The following is a 16466-nucleotide window of genomic DNA, read 5'->3' on the forward strand; positions in this document are numbered from 1 at the left end:
GAAAAGAAATTTAAAGATCATTTAAAAATCAACAAAAGAATTGAAAGGATATACTAAAAATATGTGTTTAGCACAAAAGAAGGCAGTAATGACGAACAGAGGGGGGAAAGGCCTACAGAAACCAAATAGCCAAATAGCAAATATAAATCCAGACATATTAGTAATTACACTAAATGTGAATGGTCTGAACATCCCAATCAAAAGGCAGATATTGTCTGACTGGGTGTAAAAGCAATATCCAGCTAGATTCTACTTACAGAAGACATACCTTAGATTCAAAGACATGAACAGATTGGAAGTAAAAGGATGGAGAAAGATAAACCATGCAAACAGTTAACACAAATTTACCACATCACCAAGAAATTTCACCCCAAAGAATCTTCCCAAGAAAAGTAAAAACATATGCCCAATTAAAAAACCATAGACCTGAATGTTCATAGAAGTATCATTCATAATAATAAAAACCTAGAAACAACCCAAAAGTCCGAAGACCAAAGGATATATAAACAAAATGTAATAGACTCACAAGGAAATACTATTCAGCAGTTAAGAAGTGTGATATAAGCTACAACATGGATGGACCTGAAAAACATTATGTGAATGGAAAGAACCCAGACAAAAGGCTACTTTTATATGATTCCACTTACATGCCATGCCCCAGATTTATGAGACAGAAAGAAGATCAGAAAGTGTTTAAGGGTGAGGATGGGAGCAAGAATGAATTGCAAATGGGCATGAAGGCACATTTTAAAGTGATCGAAATGTTCTAACATTAGATTGTGAAGATGGTTGCTCAGTTCTACAAATCTACTAAAAATTACTGAATTTTTAAAAAGTGTACATTTAACAACCAAAAAAAGCCATATGACAGGATATTTTGGTTCTATTCATCTGCTTTAATGTTTGGAAACACTTTAAAATACAAATAAAAGTTGTATTTTTTTCTGTTGCCTAAAATCCATTGAGAAATAAAGAAATAATTGATAGTGTACTTTTTCTAGTACAAAGTGATAAAATATTGCTGTAATATTGAAATAAAGAAGAATAATTTGTATTATACAAAAAATTAATGAAGGTGAAATAAAGATATTTCCAGAAAAATTACAGCTGAGAGAATTCATAGCCTGCAAACTCGCTGTGCTAAACAGAGTTCATTAGGCTGCAGAGAAATGATACCAGATGGAAAGACAGAGCTAATAGGAAGGAATGAAGAATGCCAGAAATGCAAATACATGGGTAAACATAGAAGACTATTTGCTCCTTTCCTAATTTCTTTCAAAGGCAGTTGACTTTTTTAAAGCAAAAGTGATAATATACTGTGTGGTTTACTGCCAGGGTCCAGCCCTGGGTGGATGATTCGAAGGTGGGGACGGAGTCGGCGTCCTTGGAAAAATACATATTTAATTACAGATATATAGAGAGATTAGAAACGGATAGTGTAGTAGGAAAATTAGTGGAGAAAAAGAGGCTGAATAACTTGGTTTACGTGGAATAGCATCCATGCTCCAGATGGGAATTCAGCCAGAAAAATGGGGAGCAAGAAAGAAACAACATGGGGGAATCAGCCTTTCCGGAAACTGATCCGATTTCTTTATTTTTGGGTTTGCTTATATACCTTTTGTTACACATAGGGATGAATACAGAGTCACACGGGGGTCAGCAGTCCTGACCTTTATCAAAATCAGGTGCTTCACATAAAAAGGTCTTAGGGATTTTACATCATCTTCTGGCCGTGAGACCTGCTGACATTTTATGATCCTTTCTTTCTGATAACCGAAAAACTTATTTTTTCCAAGGGTGTTTTTTCTTAAACCAGGCACCACCCTCCAAATAAAGTTGCATTCCTATAGGGTGAGGGTGTAGTGAGTTACAATCAAGAAAGGAATTTATTTAACCCAAGGTTAACATGATTAATCTTAAAGGTTAATACTTATTTCTCCTGTATGCTTAAAGGTTAATACTTATTTCTCCTATATGCTAGTTATATTCATTATAAGGGCAGGGAACATGGAGATTTAGCAGCCAACATCAGCCCAACAAATGAAAATCCTTTCACCAATGTTTCCCTTAAGATCTATTTAGTCTTAAGATAGTGATAAAGTTACATTTTTACATAGCAAGGACACAGTGATTTATAACAAAGTACAGTGATCTATTACAAAAGAGAAAATTCATTAACTCAAAAAGTCTAGTATTACTAACCTTAAAACTACTATATTTCCTTTTCTATATTCCAAATACATTGATTAATATATTCCCAGGTGCCTAAGGATATGGAGGCCTGGCAGCAATCATTGACTCAACAATGAGAAAAACCCTATGCTAATTAAGACTTTAAAAATACTCCAAAACTCTCTGTGCTGTTTATGGTTGAGAGGTAGTAAACAATCATGTGTAGTGGCAGGAGTATGGATAATCCTGTCACACAAGCTAGTCTGTCAGCAGAGAGGTTTGACCTAAAACCTCACACCCAGGGCAGGGAATTAGCAGCAATTATTGGCACAACAAATGAAAAACCCTTCATCAATATAATTCCTAACCAACCCACTAATACTATACTAATAATTTCCAACTCCCCTAAAGAATTTGCCTTTAGTAAGTCTAAAACATCTCGTGCCTCTCAGGTTGGGAGGCTGTAAACAACCACATGTGGCAGGACAAACCTACACAGGCGGGCTAGATAACCTTCAGAGTCCGTAAGCTGAAACACTCTTGTCACGCCCAAGAATTTTTATTGACTTGGAGCTGCACGTTTACTCCTTCTCTGAGAGAAATGGTAATGGGGGAGAGCCCCCCGTAAAGTCAGAGGTGTAGGTGAGAGCATAAAACAGACTCTGGTTTTGGGGTAGATGCTCGGGAACAGGGGGTTTCCTGAGGCTTGATCACGCCCTTGCGTATGCCAAGCCTCCTTCCTCATGACCTTTGCCATGGGCGGAGTTCCTCACGCTGGCCCCCGACAGTTTATAACACATATAGCAGCATGGTATGACCCAGGTGAAAGACAAAAGAGGACTAATTATACTGTTATGAGTTTCTTGTGTTATATAGGTGTGTCTTAATTAAACACACACTGTAAGAATACACGGGCTTGCCTTGTGACTCAGCTGGTAAAGAATCCACCTGCAATGCAGGAGACCTGGGTTTGATCCCTGAGTTGGGAAGATCCCCCTGGAGAAGGGAAAGGCTACCCACTCCAGTATTCTGGCCTGGAGAATTTCATGGACTGTATAGAGTACATGCTTTACTTAATCTATGAAGCAACCACTAAAAATTCAAAAATATGAAAATTAAGAAAGTACAGCAATAAAATAAATAAAAGAGATAAAATAGAATACTACAACACACCCGATTCATTCAAAAGAAGACAGAAAAAGAGAAACCAGGAACAAAGATCAGAGAGGATAAATAGAAAACAAAAAGCAAGTTAATGGACTGAAACTCAACCATATCAATACTTACATTAAATGTATTAATACACTGCATAAAATTAATAATTAATTTCCAGGCTGCAGGGAAAAGCAAGACTTAACGTCATTTATAAATGGTGTTTATAATAGGTGCACTCAATACAAAGATGCAGATGAGCTGAAAGTGAAAGGATAAAAAAAATGATGCAAGCACTAATTACAAGAAAGCTGATGTAACTATATGAACATCAATAAAGCAGACTTTGAGACAAGACGTATCACCAGAGATAAAGAAGGAAATTTCTTAATAATAAATGGGTCCATTCATCAAGATGACTAACAATCCTACAATGTGTCTGTACCTTGGACTTCCCTGGCAGTCCAATGGTTGAGAATCCACCTGCCAATGCGGAGCACACGGATTTGAGTCCCAATTCAGGAAGATTCCACTTGTCGCAAAGCGACTAAGCCCGAGAGCCCCCGGGACCAAAGCCCGCACGCCTAGAAGCCATGCTACATAAGAGAAGCCACCAAGTCAACACACCACAGCTAGAGAGGAGCCCCCACTTGCCCCAACTAGATAAGACTCAGAGCAGCCAAAAATAAATAAATAAATAAAATTTCAGTTCAGTTCAGTTCAGTAGCTCAGCCGTGTCCGTCTCTTTGCGACCCCATGAAGCACAGCATGCCAGGCCTCCCTGTCCATCACCAACTCCCGGAGTTTACCCAAACCTACATCCATTGAGTCAGTGATGCCATCCATCCATCTTATCCTCTGTCGTCCCCTTCTCCTCCTGCCCTCAATCCCTCCCAGCGTCAGGGTCTTTTCAAATGAGTCAGTTCTTCGCATCAGGTGGCCAAAGTATTGGAGTTTCAGCTTCAACATCAGTCCTTCCAATGAACACCCAGGACTGATCTCCTTTAGTTTGGACTGGTTGGATCTCCTTGCTGTCCAAGGGACTCTCAAGAGTCTTCTCCAACACCACAGTTCAAAAGCAACAATTCTTCTGTGCTCAGCTTTCTTTATAGTCCCACTCTCACACCTATACATGACTACTGGAAAACCATAGCCTTGACTAGACGGACCTTTGTTGACAAAGTAATGTCTCTGCTTTTGAATATGCTGTCCAGGTTGGTCATAACTTTCCTTCCAAGGAGTAAGCGTCTTTTAATTTCATGGCTGCAGTCACCATCTGCAGTGATTTTGGAGCCCAGAAAAATAAAGTCAGCCACTGTTTTCCACTGTTTCCCCATCTATATGCCATGAAGTGATGGGACCAGATGCCATGATCTTCGTTTTCTGAATGTTGAGCTTTAAGCCAACTTTTTCACTCTTCTCTGTCACTTTCACCAAGAGGCTTTTTAGTTCTTCTTCACTTTCTGCCATAAGGGTGGTGTCATCTGCATATCTGAGGTTATTGATATTTCTCCTGGCAATCTTCATTCCAGCCTGTGTTTCTTCCAGTCCAGCGTTTCTCATGATGTACTCTGCATATAAGTTAAATAAATAGGGTGACAATATACAGCCTTGATGTACTCCTTTTCCTATTTGGAACCAGTCTGTTGTTTCATGTCCAGTTCTAACTGTTGCTTCCTGACCTGCATATAGGCTTCTCAAGAGGCAGGTTAGGTGGTCTGGTAATACATAAATATGTCCATACCTAATCACAGAGTTTCAAAATACATGTGACAAAAATTGACAGAACTAAGTGGGAGATAGTTAAATCCACAATTATGGGATAGGCAAATCCCCTGTAGTAAGACTGCCTCCAAGGACGGCCACCACCATTTCCTCCATCTTCCAATCACATGCCATGTATTCTTACACAGGACAGAGCTGTTTTCTGGCTCCTTCGGTCCAGACTGCCCTTGTGACTTTCTTTGGCCAACTGAATTTAGCAAAAGTCACACGGTGCCAGTTCCAGCCCGAGTCCTTAAGGGGTGTGAATTCTCTTTCCCTCCCTTGGCCTAGACTATGGACTACTGAGAGAGCACACAGAGGCAGGGAAGCCACGTGACAGAGAGCTGTGGCATCTTAGCCAACCACCAGCACCAAGACTCCAGGCATGTGAGTGTTCCAGGTGGTGGCAAAGGCACAGCAACACTGGCTGGCCCCTCGGAAGAGCCGCCCCGTGGACCCACAGAACAGTGGGGAGCGATGAGTTGTTTTAAGCCATGATGTTTTGGGGTAGCTTGTCATGCAGCAATTCATCATTGAAACACACGTTTCTCAGGATTTGGCGGAACCAGCAGACAAAAGCCAGTGAAGAAGGCAGTTTTGCCACTCAAGGACAGTGTCCTGTGTGCCCACTTCCCCATCCCCACCCTTCACTGCAGCTGCCCCGCCCAAGGGAGGCGTCATGGGAAGTCCTCAGGGAGGACCAGTGACATCTGAGAGATGGAAACAAGAGATGACAAAGAGCAAGATGTCCCATTGGCTGAGATCCTGGAGCTCTTACTGCAGCCATTCTTCCTGGGCGAGAATGACAGACGTGCGAGCTTTGGACAAGGTGTGGGAGGGGTGATGATGCACCAACACATGCAGCTTTGATGGGGCTGCTGATTTACTCCTCTGCGAGAACTCCATGGTGGTCAAAAACTAGCTTGATCAGAAAAAATGGTCCCAGTTCTGCTGAGGAGGAAGTGTCCACACTCGCTAGAGTCCCCCGGATTGGGGATTTTTTTTTTCATGTGTTTTCTGTTGTTCAGTGGGTGGTGAAGTGCCATGAGCCACAGAAAACAAGAAATGGATCCAAACTCATCAAATCATATACATTAAATGTCCGTGTCCTTGTGTTGTATGTGCTGAGTCGTGTCCGACTCTTTGCAACCCCATGGAGACTCATCTGTCCTTGGGATTCTCCAGGCGAGGATACTGGAGCGGGTTGCCATTTCCTCCTCCAGGGGGTCTTCCTGACCCAGGGATTGAACCCAGGTCTTCTGTGCATCTCCTGCATTGACAGGTGGGTTCTTGGCCACTGAGCCACCAGGGAAGCCCCGTTAAATGCCCATAACTTTTTGTATGTATTTGATGTACAAATATATGTTTGTATATATTTGATATACAAGTATATATTTGATATACAAGTATATATTTGATAATAGTCTTCAATAAGGCTGTGAAGAAGGGGGAGGAAAAAGGGAAGGAGTAGAAGAAATGGGTAACTACACCTGCTCCGACCCCATATCCTGGTTTCGGAAATCTACCATCTTCCTGGGGATGATGACTTCTGGAAGAGACATAAACGGCTGTTAAAAGAGTAGTTGACATCTCGGAGGCAGATGAAAGACACATGGCTCTTCAAGAAGGTACAGGCCAACCTGAGCAAGGAAGACATGATTTTCTACTTTACCTGCACTGAGATGTTTGATGAGGAAGGAGCCCTGAGAGGCAATGGCTAGGGACTGGGGGGAAGATCAGTGGCAGGAGGTTTGGCTGCTTCTTGGGCCATGGCAGCCTTGAAGGACCGAGCACCTGGCTAAGCCCCCCACACCTCAGCAGACACGCAGCCAGTCCTGAGACACGTGAGCAAATGCAGCCAAGATCAGCAGGGCCACTCAGCCCATCTCAGCATCAGCCAGCCTCCAGCAGACACTGAGACCCAGGAGAGAACGAGGCAGAGGCCTGCAGATCGGTCAACCTCTAGCTGACCCTAAGATGCAGGAGGGAACCCAACTGAGGTCAGCAAAGCTGTCAGCCAAGTTCAGCCCGAATTAGTCAACCCCAACCAATCTGCAAACTCTTTATCAACATCAAGCTGCTCATCAAGCTAGACAAGGCCTGGATGACCCAGGCAATGCTTTTGGAGCAAAGATGGTTTTTTTCGACCAATGGTGCTGAAACACTAGACAATCACAGGCAAAAGGAAAGGAGAGAGGGATGAAGCGGGGAGGGAAGGACAGAGGGAAAAAGAAAGAAAGATCAAACACAGATATTTCACTCTTCGCAAAAATTAACTCAAAATAGATCACAGCCTTAAATGTAAAATACAAAATTTTCAAGTTTCTAGAAGATATAGAGAGAAAAACCTAGATGATGACCTTTCAGATATAGTATAATGATGGAATAGTGATGACCTTTTAGATACTCCATCGAAGGCATAACCCATGAAAGAAATTATTGATAAGCTGGACTTTATTAAAAGCTTCTGCTCTGTAAAAGACAGTATCAAGAGAATGAAAAGACAAGCCACAGACTGCAAGAAAATAATTCCAAAATATATATCTGTCAAAGTACTATAAAGACACATCATCAAAGAAGACATCCAAATTCAAAATAAGCATACGTGAAGATGCCCCACATCCTATATCATCAGAGAAGCACAAATTAAAACAACATGATACCACCACACACCTATTCTCAAGGCCACGATTTTTAGGGCAGGAACAGTACTCTGTATGATACTATAATGATGGCTGCAGGTTATGATACATTCTCTAGACCCAAAGAACTTACAACACCAAGAGGCATCCCAACATAAACTCTGGACTTGGGGTGATAATGCTGTGTCAGTGTGGGTTTATCAGATGGAACAAATGTACCGCTCTGATGGGAAATGAGGATCATGGGGAAGGCTATGCACTGCAGGAGATGGTGAATGGTGGAGGACAGAGAAGCATGGCATGCTGCAGTCCATGGGGGGATCACAAAAAGTCAGACACAACTTAGTGACTATACAGCAACAAGATGCATGTGTGGAGTCAGAGGGCCATCCTGGAAACCGCCATACCTTTCACTCAATTTTGCTATGAATCTAGTCTGCTCTAGAAAATTAACTCAAAAAAGAAACTGGAGGACATGAATAAAAAGCTGGAAACTGCCAGCTCTTTACTTGGGCTTGAAACAGAGGCTTTTAGAAAAGGAAATACCAAAGAGAAACTAAATATCCAGACAAGTTGAGCTGATGGCTAGCATTACAAGAAACACTCACTCTTTAGAAGATTCATCAAAACATCCAATATCAAGTACCTGCAACTGAAGCAGCCTTCAAAATACATCAGGAGGGGAAAAAAAGGACAGCTTCAAATATGCTAAAGGATGATTTAGATGAAAATGATCTTTAGGGATGCCTGAAGCTGCTTTCACAAGAAGCCAAAGAAGGGAAAAGGAGAGTTGGAAATGTTAGAAAATTCTGAAGAAAATCAGATCAAGCCTCAAAAGTGGCCAGCTATTACAAAGGAGTAATTGTGTGTCATTCTTGGAAAAAGACAACATGGACAGCGGGAGTTTGGAATTGGTTATAAGGAATGCACTAGAAAACGGAGACCTTCTTAGAAGGTCTTAGAAGGTAGATCAAAAGGACTTTTGAAGAAACTGCTTGATGTCACTCAACTAAAGGGTTATTTTTAAAACACTATATAAGAAATAGAATGTACGTTCAATTCTCTGAGGAAGATGAAACAGTCGGTGTCCTCATATTTAAAGTCTTCAAACTGAGAAAGTTTCACTGAAGTTAGAAAATCACAAAAAGGGAGAGGCAATAGCATCAGGAGAGATTTCAAATCCCTCCTGAGTTACAGCAAGAAAAAAAAAACGAATGTTTGCCAAATATCCGATCTAGAGAGAATTTGCCCTTTGATGTTATAGGAGAATCTTTCCGAAGCAGATGGTAAGATCAGTGGAGCTGGATACCTACAGAGCACAAGCCAAAATTCCAGAAAAATTCAAAAGACTCATGGACTGTTACGGAAGCCAGCTTACTTCCCACTAGAGAAAAAAAGCTCATGATGACGGAGCTGAGAGCTCTCTTGGCTGAAAGAAACCTTGAGAACATAAGAAGAGCACTTCATTTTTCCAGAGAAAAATATTGAGGAGGAATTTTAATCTTTCAGAGTATCCTGTGTCCCTGATGTTCCAAATCAGGGACACTTGGCAGAGTCCCAGAAGACCACGAGAGGGGGTTGCCAGATGCAGTTACAGGATGCCTGTTGTTGTTCAGTCGCTCAGTCGTGTCTGATCCTTTGTGACCCCATCAACTGCAGCACACCAGGCTTCCCTGTGCTTCACCATCTCCTGGAGCCTGCATGCGTGCTAAGCTGCTTCAGTCATGTCTGACTCTTTGCAACCCCATGGACTGTAGCCCTCCAGGCTCCTCTGTCCGTGGGATTCTCCAGGCAAGAATACTGGGGTGGGTTCTCATGCCCTCCTCCAGGGCATCTTCCCAACCCAGGGATCGAACCTGCATCTCCTGCAGCTCCTGCACTGCAGGTGGATTCTTTACCACTGAGCCACTGGGGAAACCCCAGTGGATGCTAGTAACTGACGGACATTACCCCAGCCAGGTGATCAAGGTCAACATCAACAGTGGTAAGTGATACTGATAATACATATCTTTGCTATAATGTGATGAAAATGGCACTTTGCCTCTGTGATCTTCCTCCCCCAAACCCGAAACCTCTCTAATCATGAGGAAAACCATCAGACAAATCCTCTTTTAGAGGGACATTCTACAAAATATCTCAAGACTGTCAAATATCATCAAAAACACGGAAAATCTGAGAAACTGTCACTGCCAAGAGGAGCCCAAGGAAATGTGATGACTAAACGTCCTGTTGGATCCTGACTAAGATCCTGGAAGAAAAAAAGCGCATTAAGTAAAGCAATCTGAATAAAGTATGTTTTTTTTTAAAATCATTAATAATAATGTATCAATGCTGATTCATTAATTGTAATAAAAGTATCATACGACTGTAGAAGTACCATACGGGAGGGAAATCCAGTATGAAGCACATGAGAACTCTCTCTCCTATATTTGCAATTTTTCTGTAAGACCGTTCTAAAAAACAAAGTTAATTTTTAAAACAAACAAAGAGGATATAGGAGATTTGAACAACATTATAAACCAACAGGAGACTCAGGTTCAACCCCTAGGTCAGGAAGATCCCCTGGGGTAGGAAAGGGCAACCCACCCCAGTATTCTTACCTGGAAAATTCCACGGACAGAGGACCCTGGTGGGTTATAGTCCACGGGGTGGCAAAAAGTCAACACAACTGAGTGACTGAGTACATAGAACTTTAAATTCCAAACTGCAAAATACACATTTTTTTCAAGTGCACATGGAATGTTTGTCAGTGTCTACTATGTCGTGGACCATGAAGAGATTCTCAACAAATTTGAAAGAAAAGGGTTGAAATTATAAAAAGTATGTTAGGTGATGTTCTTGGAACACAATAGAGAGAAATTAGAAATCAATTACATAAAGAGCTCTCTCAAATCTCCAGATATTGGGAAACTAAAAGATAACCTTCACAATATTCCCCATGTCAAAGAAGAAATTACAAGTGAAATAAATATTTTGATACAAGTGAAAATCAAAGCCTAACACATCAAAATTTATTTACCATTATACTTTGATTCTTTTAAGTTTCATTCTAAAGATAGCATTCATCTAAGTATATCAGTTTGCAACAGCTGCCATAACAACTATCAGCTTAAGTATCTTGCTTAAACAACTGACATTTATTTTCTCATAATTCTAGAAGTAGAAGTCCAAGCTCAAGTCAGCAGGGTTGATTTCTCCTTGGCTCTCTCCCTGTGTCTGCATTGGATCTTCTTTCTGTACATGCTTGTGTCCTAACTGCTTCCTCTTTAAAGATAACAGCTATTTGGGATTAGGACCTACTCTAATGGCCTCAGATGAAAAAAGGGGGCTTCCAACGTGGCACCAGTGGTAAAGAATCCATGCCTGCCAAAGCAAGAGGCATATGAGACACGGGTTTAATCACTGGGTCAGGAAGATCCCCTGGAGAAAGGCATGGCAACCCACTCCAGTGTTCTTGCCTGGACAATCCCATGGACAGAGAAGCCTGGGGGGCTACAGTCGAAGGGTCTAAGAGTAGGACAGGACAGAGCGCGTGCACGCGTGCGCACACACACACATTTTAACTTAATCACCTCTTTAAAAGCCTTGTCTCCACCCACTGACATATTCTGAGATAACACGGGTTAGAACTTAAGCATAGGAACTGGGGAAGTGACAGTTTAGCTCACAACACTATGTGTTGTTAATTCCTAGACTTTCTTCTTTGTATTGTCAACAATAATTTCAGGGGAAAAAATCCTTAAGCACAGTCTGAAAGACAGCTCAAAGTCTAAAGCAACGTACCTCCCACACCAAAGCTGCCAACATCCACATTCCCTGAACAAGTACAAACGGCGGGGTTTGCAGACAAATAGGAAATTCACTCTTACCTTGTGGGTGAAGCACATCATAAAATGTGAATATGAAAAAACGGACAAGGCAACAAAAACACATATATTCCGCTGTCTTCCTGATTGAATTTCCATTTCTTTTCTTTTCTTTTTTTTTTTTTTAAAAAAAACAGTCTCTGGATTTGACCAGAGGGGCTAATCTCAAGTCCATCCTCCGCAGCTGATTCCTTCCCATCCAGCTTCCACTTCCATGACACCTCCTCAGAGAAGTCTGCCCTGACTTCCTCTCCATTCTTATATATCACTTTTATTTTCTTTAAAGTATGTAACACTCTTGGGAATAACCACATTTATTTCCTTGTTTATTTTTGGTCTTTTTTCATTAAAACATAAGATGCAAGTGAACGGTAGGGCCCCTGCCTGTCTTAGTTCATGCCTAAATCTCTACAGCCCAGCCCATAAGACACCTTTCATCCGCAGGTGGTGAGAGAATGAAAAAAATAGTTACTACATTTATGAGTCAATCTGGCTTTACAGTGACTTTTTCATGCTCATCTTTCACTGTGCTTCTCTGAGTCAAAAATGTTGAAAATGTTTGCCTTCTTTGATGAGAGGTGTCTCAAAATTCAAACAGGGAAGGAAAATCCTGGGGGGTGATTTGAAAGTGATATTACAAATTAGCAGAAGCATCGCCCCGCAGGCGGCCACCAGGGGGCGTCACCGAATCTGCCCAAGCAGGCTGGGTAGGTGCCAAGCTCTACGTGGGCTGGCAGACCCTGGGCATGGCCACTGCCTTTTAAGTTTTCCATCTCCAAATGTGCCTCTCCTTCCCTTCAGATAGCCCAACAGCAGGAAGAAGGGCCTGGCCTGGGATGATGTCCCCAGGAAGAAGGCTGGCTGCAAATATATTTCCTCCCCAAAAGCAACTACAGGGACTTCCCTGGTGGTCCAGTGGTTAAGACTTCGCCTACCAAAGCGGGAGATATGGGTTCAATCCCTGGTGGAGGAGCTAAGATCCCACATGCCTCAAGGCCAGAAAAAACGAAACATAAGACAGAAGCAATATTGTGATGAATTCAATGCATGCTCAGTCACTTCCGTTAAGTCTGACTCTCTGCAACCCCGCAGACTGTATAGCCCGCCTGGCTCCTCTGTCCCTGGGATTCTCCGGGAGACAATACTGGAGTGAGTTGCCATTTCCTCCTCCAGGGAACAAATTCAATAAAGACTTTTAAATGGTCCACATTAAAAAAAAAAAAATCTTAAAAAAAAAAACAACTACAAACCAGAATTTCTAGGGATCAGTTTTACGATCTATGTAAAAAAAGGTACAAAACTTTCCTAGGGACCATAAAGCTTAAATGGAGAGACAAACCATATTCCTGGATAGGAATGTAGACTTTCCCCCAAATCAGAGCAAAGCCAATGAAAAAAAAAAATCTCAAGAGGGTTTTGCAGACAAGTAGAAAATTCATTCTAAAACATGTTTTGAAAAGCCAATATCTTCCAATCATTGAGAACATTAAAAGAAAAAGTAATGACCAACTATTTCAATGTTCTATATATATATAACAATGCTAGAAGAAAATGTTGGTGAATACGTAAGTTTAAAGAGAGGGAGTCTAAGTATACAGGCAAGGAAGAAATCAGAGTGGAAAATTTGAGGGATTTTTATATCAAAACAGTCTGTGAATGCAATAAAAAAGGCAGGTGTTGAAGTGGAAAACTACCAGTGACTTCTGATGGACAGAGCCAATATTCTGAATATACAAAGAGATCTCTGTTTTTTATGACGACAAACACATGAATAAAAAAACTGGGAAAGGACACAGGCAGAGCCTGATAGAGTCTGGATCCCCCTAGGCAGGCTGTGGGCCTTATTCGGAATGAAGGATCTGGGCTTGGGGCAAAGGCAGGGCTTCGTTGATTTCATTTTCTCAAAGTGCGCACTCTGACAACTGAAGGGAGAACAGACTTTGCGGGGGTGGGGAAGCTGGAGAGGACCCTGCAACCATCCGGTGAGATACCAGGTGACATGATGGCATGAACCGAGGTGGGAAAAGTGGTCAGAGAAGCTTAGACTTTGGAGGCACAGCTCAGGGAACTTGCTGGTAGATTCAGTGCAGGGTGTGAGACAAAAAGAGACCCAAGGATGATCAAGATCTTGCTTCAGCTGCTATAACAGAGTTGTCCTTGCTCAAGTGTAAGGGGGTATGGTAGAGGAATTGCTTTGATGGAGGGAATGTAAAGAGTCACAGCTCTTCTGAAGGGCAGGTTATCAATATGTGTCCAAATATCTTGCAAGAATAGATCATTTAAGGGCTTTCCAGGTGGCGCTAGTGGCAAAGAGCCTACCTGCCTGCCAATCCAGGAAACCTAAGAGATGCAGGTTCCATCCCTGGATAGGGAAGGTCCCCTAGAGGAGGGCATGGCCACCCACTCCAGTAATACTGCCTGGAATCCCCAGGCAAGGGGATTGGACAGAGGAGCCTGGTGGCCTACAGTCCTTGGGGTCACAAAGAGTCAGACACGACTGAGTGACTAAGCACAGGACAGCACAGGCCATTTAAACCAGCAGACCCACTTGTAGCAATTTATCTTAGGAATACAGCAAGCCAGGAAGCAAGGAAACACAGAGCATATGAGTATCTTCATGGCTGCTTTGACTGGAAGAACAAAATTTTGAAATATTCTTCAATCGACCATACGTGGCACATCAAAAGATAGAATTCTGTGCACTCATTAAAATATATTCTGTATTGGATGATGTGGAAAGGTGTTCAGATCATTTTGCTAAGTGAAAGAAGATTAGAAAAGTATATAATCCCCTCCCTTTTTTTTTTTTTTTACTAAATAAACTTTTGTGAATGTAGATATGCATGCAAAGGAAACCTAGAAGAATATATACCAATTGCATATGGATACTGATAACAGAAGTCACTCTAGGGAAGTGGAATTATGGACAAAACTGCTGCTGTGGGTTGGATTGTGCCCCCAAATCCATAGGTTGAAAGTCCTAATCTTCAACACCTCACAACATGACCTTATTTGGAAATAGAACTGTTGTAGATGTAATTAGTTAAGATGAAGTGATGAGTATGAGCCCCAATCCAATAGGATGGGGGTCCTTATTAAAGGGAAAATTTGGACACAGACATATATACAAAAAACTCCATGTAACAATGAAGGCAGAAACTGAGTGATGCTTTTATACACAAAAGAATGCCCAAGATTGCCAGTAAATCAGCAGAGCCCGAGGAGAGGCATGGATAAGACTACCCCTCCCAGACCTCAGGAGAAACCAACCGTGGTAACACGTTGGTCTCACACTTCTGGCCTCCAGAACTGAGAGACAAAAAAATTACCCTTGTTTGAACCACTCAGTTCATGATACTTTGTTATGGCCTCCCTTGCTAAGTAAAACAGCTGACTTTACTGCCTGAAATTTCCGCAGTATGCAAATACTTGCTGCATTCTCAGAAAAATAAAGTATTTCCACTTTAAATAAAAAAAGGTTTTACTAGTTATGTCTTGCATAATTTGATGGGATAAAAAACAATGTGATTCAAAATATATTTCAAATGTATATACCTGTTGATGATATTTTAATCTTTCTGAGTGATATGCTGAAAATTCAGGTAAAATAGTGTTACTCTTTTTCAAATGATTTAAATAGAACCTGCCTCCTGTCCCCCTGCGATCAGCCGGGGAGGCTACAGACAGGAAGCAGCAGAAGTGGCAGAGCTGGTGGGGTTTGAACTGGATACCCTTTGTGAAGACCAGTGAGGATGTTCACTGCAGCGTTGTTTATAATAACGAGAAATGAAAAGCAGTCCCAACAACCAGCAGCAGACAGTTATTTGCGTTGTTTATTATCTCAGTTCAGTTCAGTCACTCAGTTGTGTCTGACTCTTTGCAACTGCAGTACGCCAGGCCTCCCTGTCCATCACCAACTCCCGGAGTTCACTCAACCTTATATCCACTGAGTCGGTGATGCTATCCAACCATCTCATTCTCTGTCATCCCCTTCTCCTCCTGCCCTCAATCCCTCCCAGCATCTTTTCCAGTGATTCAGTTCTTCACATCAGGTGTCCAAAGTATTGGAGTTTCAGCTTCAACGTCAGACCTTCCAATGAACACTCATGACTGATCTCCTTCAGGATGGATTGGTTGGATCTCCTTGCTGTCCAAGGGACTCTCAAGAGTCTTCTCCAACACCACAGTTCAAAAGCATCAATTCTTCTGTGCTCATCTTTCTTTATAGTCCAATTCTCACATCCATACATGACTACTGGAAAAACCATAGCTTTGACTAGACGGACATTTGTTGGCAAAGTAATGTCTCTGCTTTTGAATATGCTGTCTAGATTGGTCATAACTTTCCTTCCAAGGAGTAAGTGTCTTTTAATTTCATGGCTGCAATCACCATCTGCAGTGATTTTGGAGCCCCCCAAAAATAAAGTCTGCCACTGTTTCCACTGTTTCCCTATCTATTTGCCATGAAGTGATGGGACCAGATGCCATAATCTTAGTTTTCTGAATGTTGAGCTTTAAGCCAACTTTTTCATTCTGCTCTTTCACTTTCACCAAGAGGCTCTTCAGTTCTTCACTTTCTGCCATGAGGGTGGTGTCATCTGCATATCTGAGGTTATTGATATTTCTCCCGGCAATCTTGATTTCAGCTTGTGCTTCTTCCAGTCCAGCGTTTCTCATGATGTACTCTGCATATAAGTTAAATAAGCAGGGGGACAATTTACAGCCTTGATGTACTCCCTTTCCTATTTGAAACTAGTCTGTTGTTCCATGTCCAGTTCTAACTGTTGCTTCCTGACCTGCATACAGATTTCTGAAGAGGCAGGTCAGGTGGTCTGGTATTCCCACCTCTTTCAGAATTTTCCACAGTTTA

This window comes from Ovis aries, chromosome 2 (assembly GCF_016772045.2).
Source record: "Ovis aries strain OAR_USU_Benz2616 breed Rambouillet chromosome 2, ARS-UI_Ramb_v3.0, whole genome shotgun sequence".
Lineage (NCBI taxonomy): Eukaryota > Metazoa > Chordata > Mammalia > Artiodactyla > Bovidae > Ovis > Ovis aries.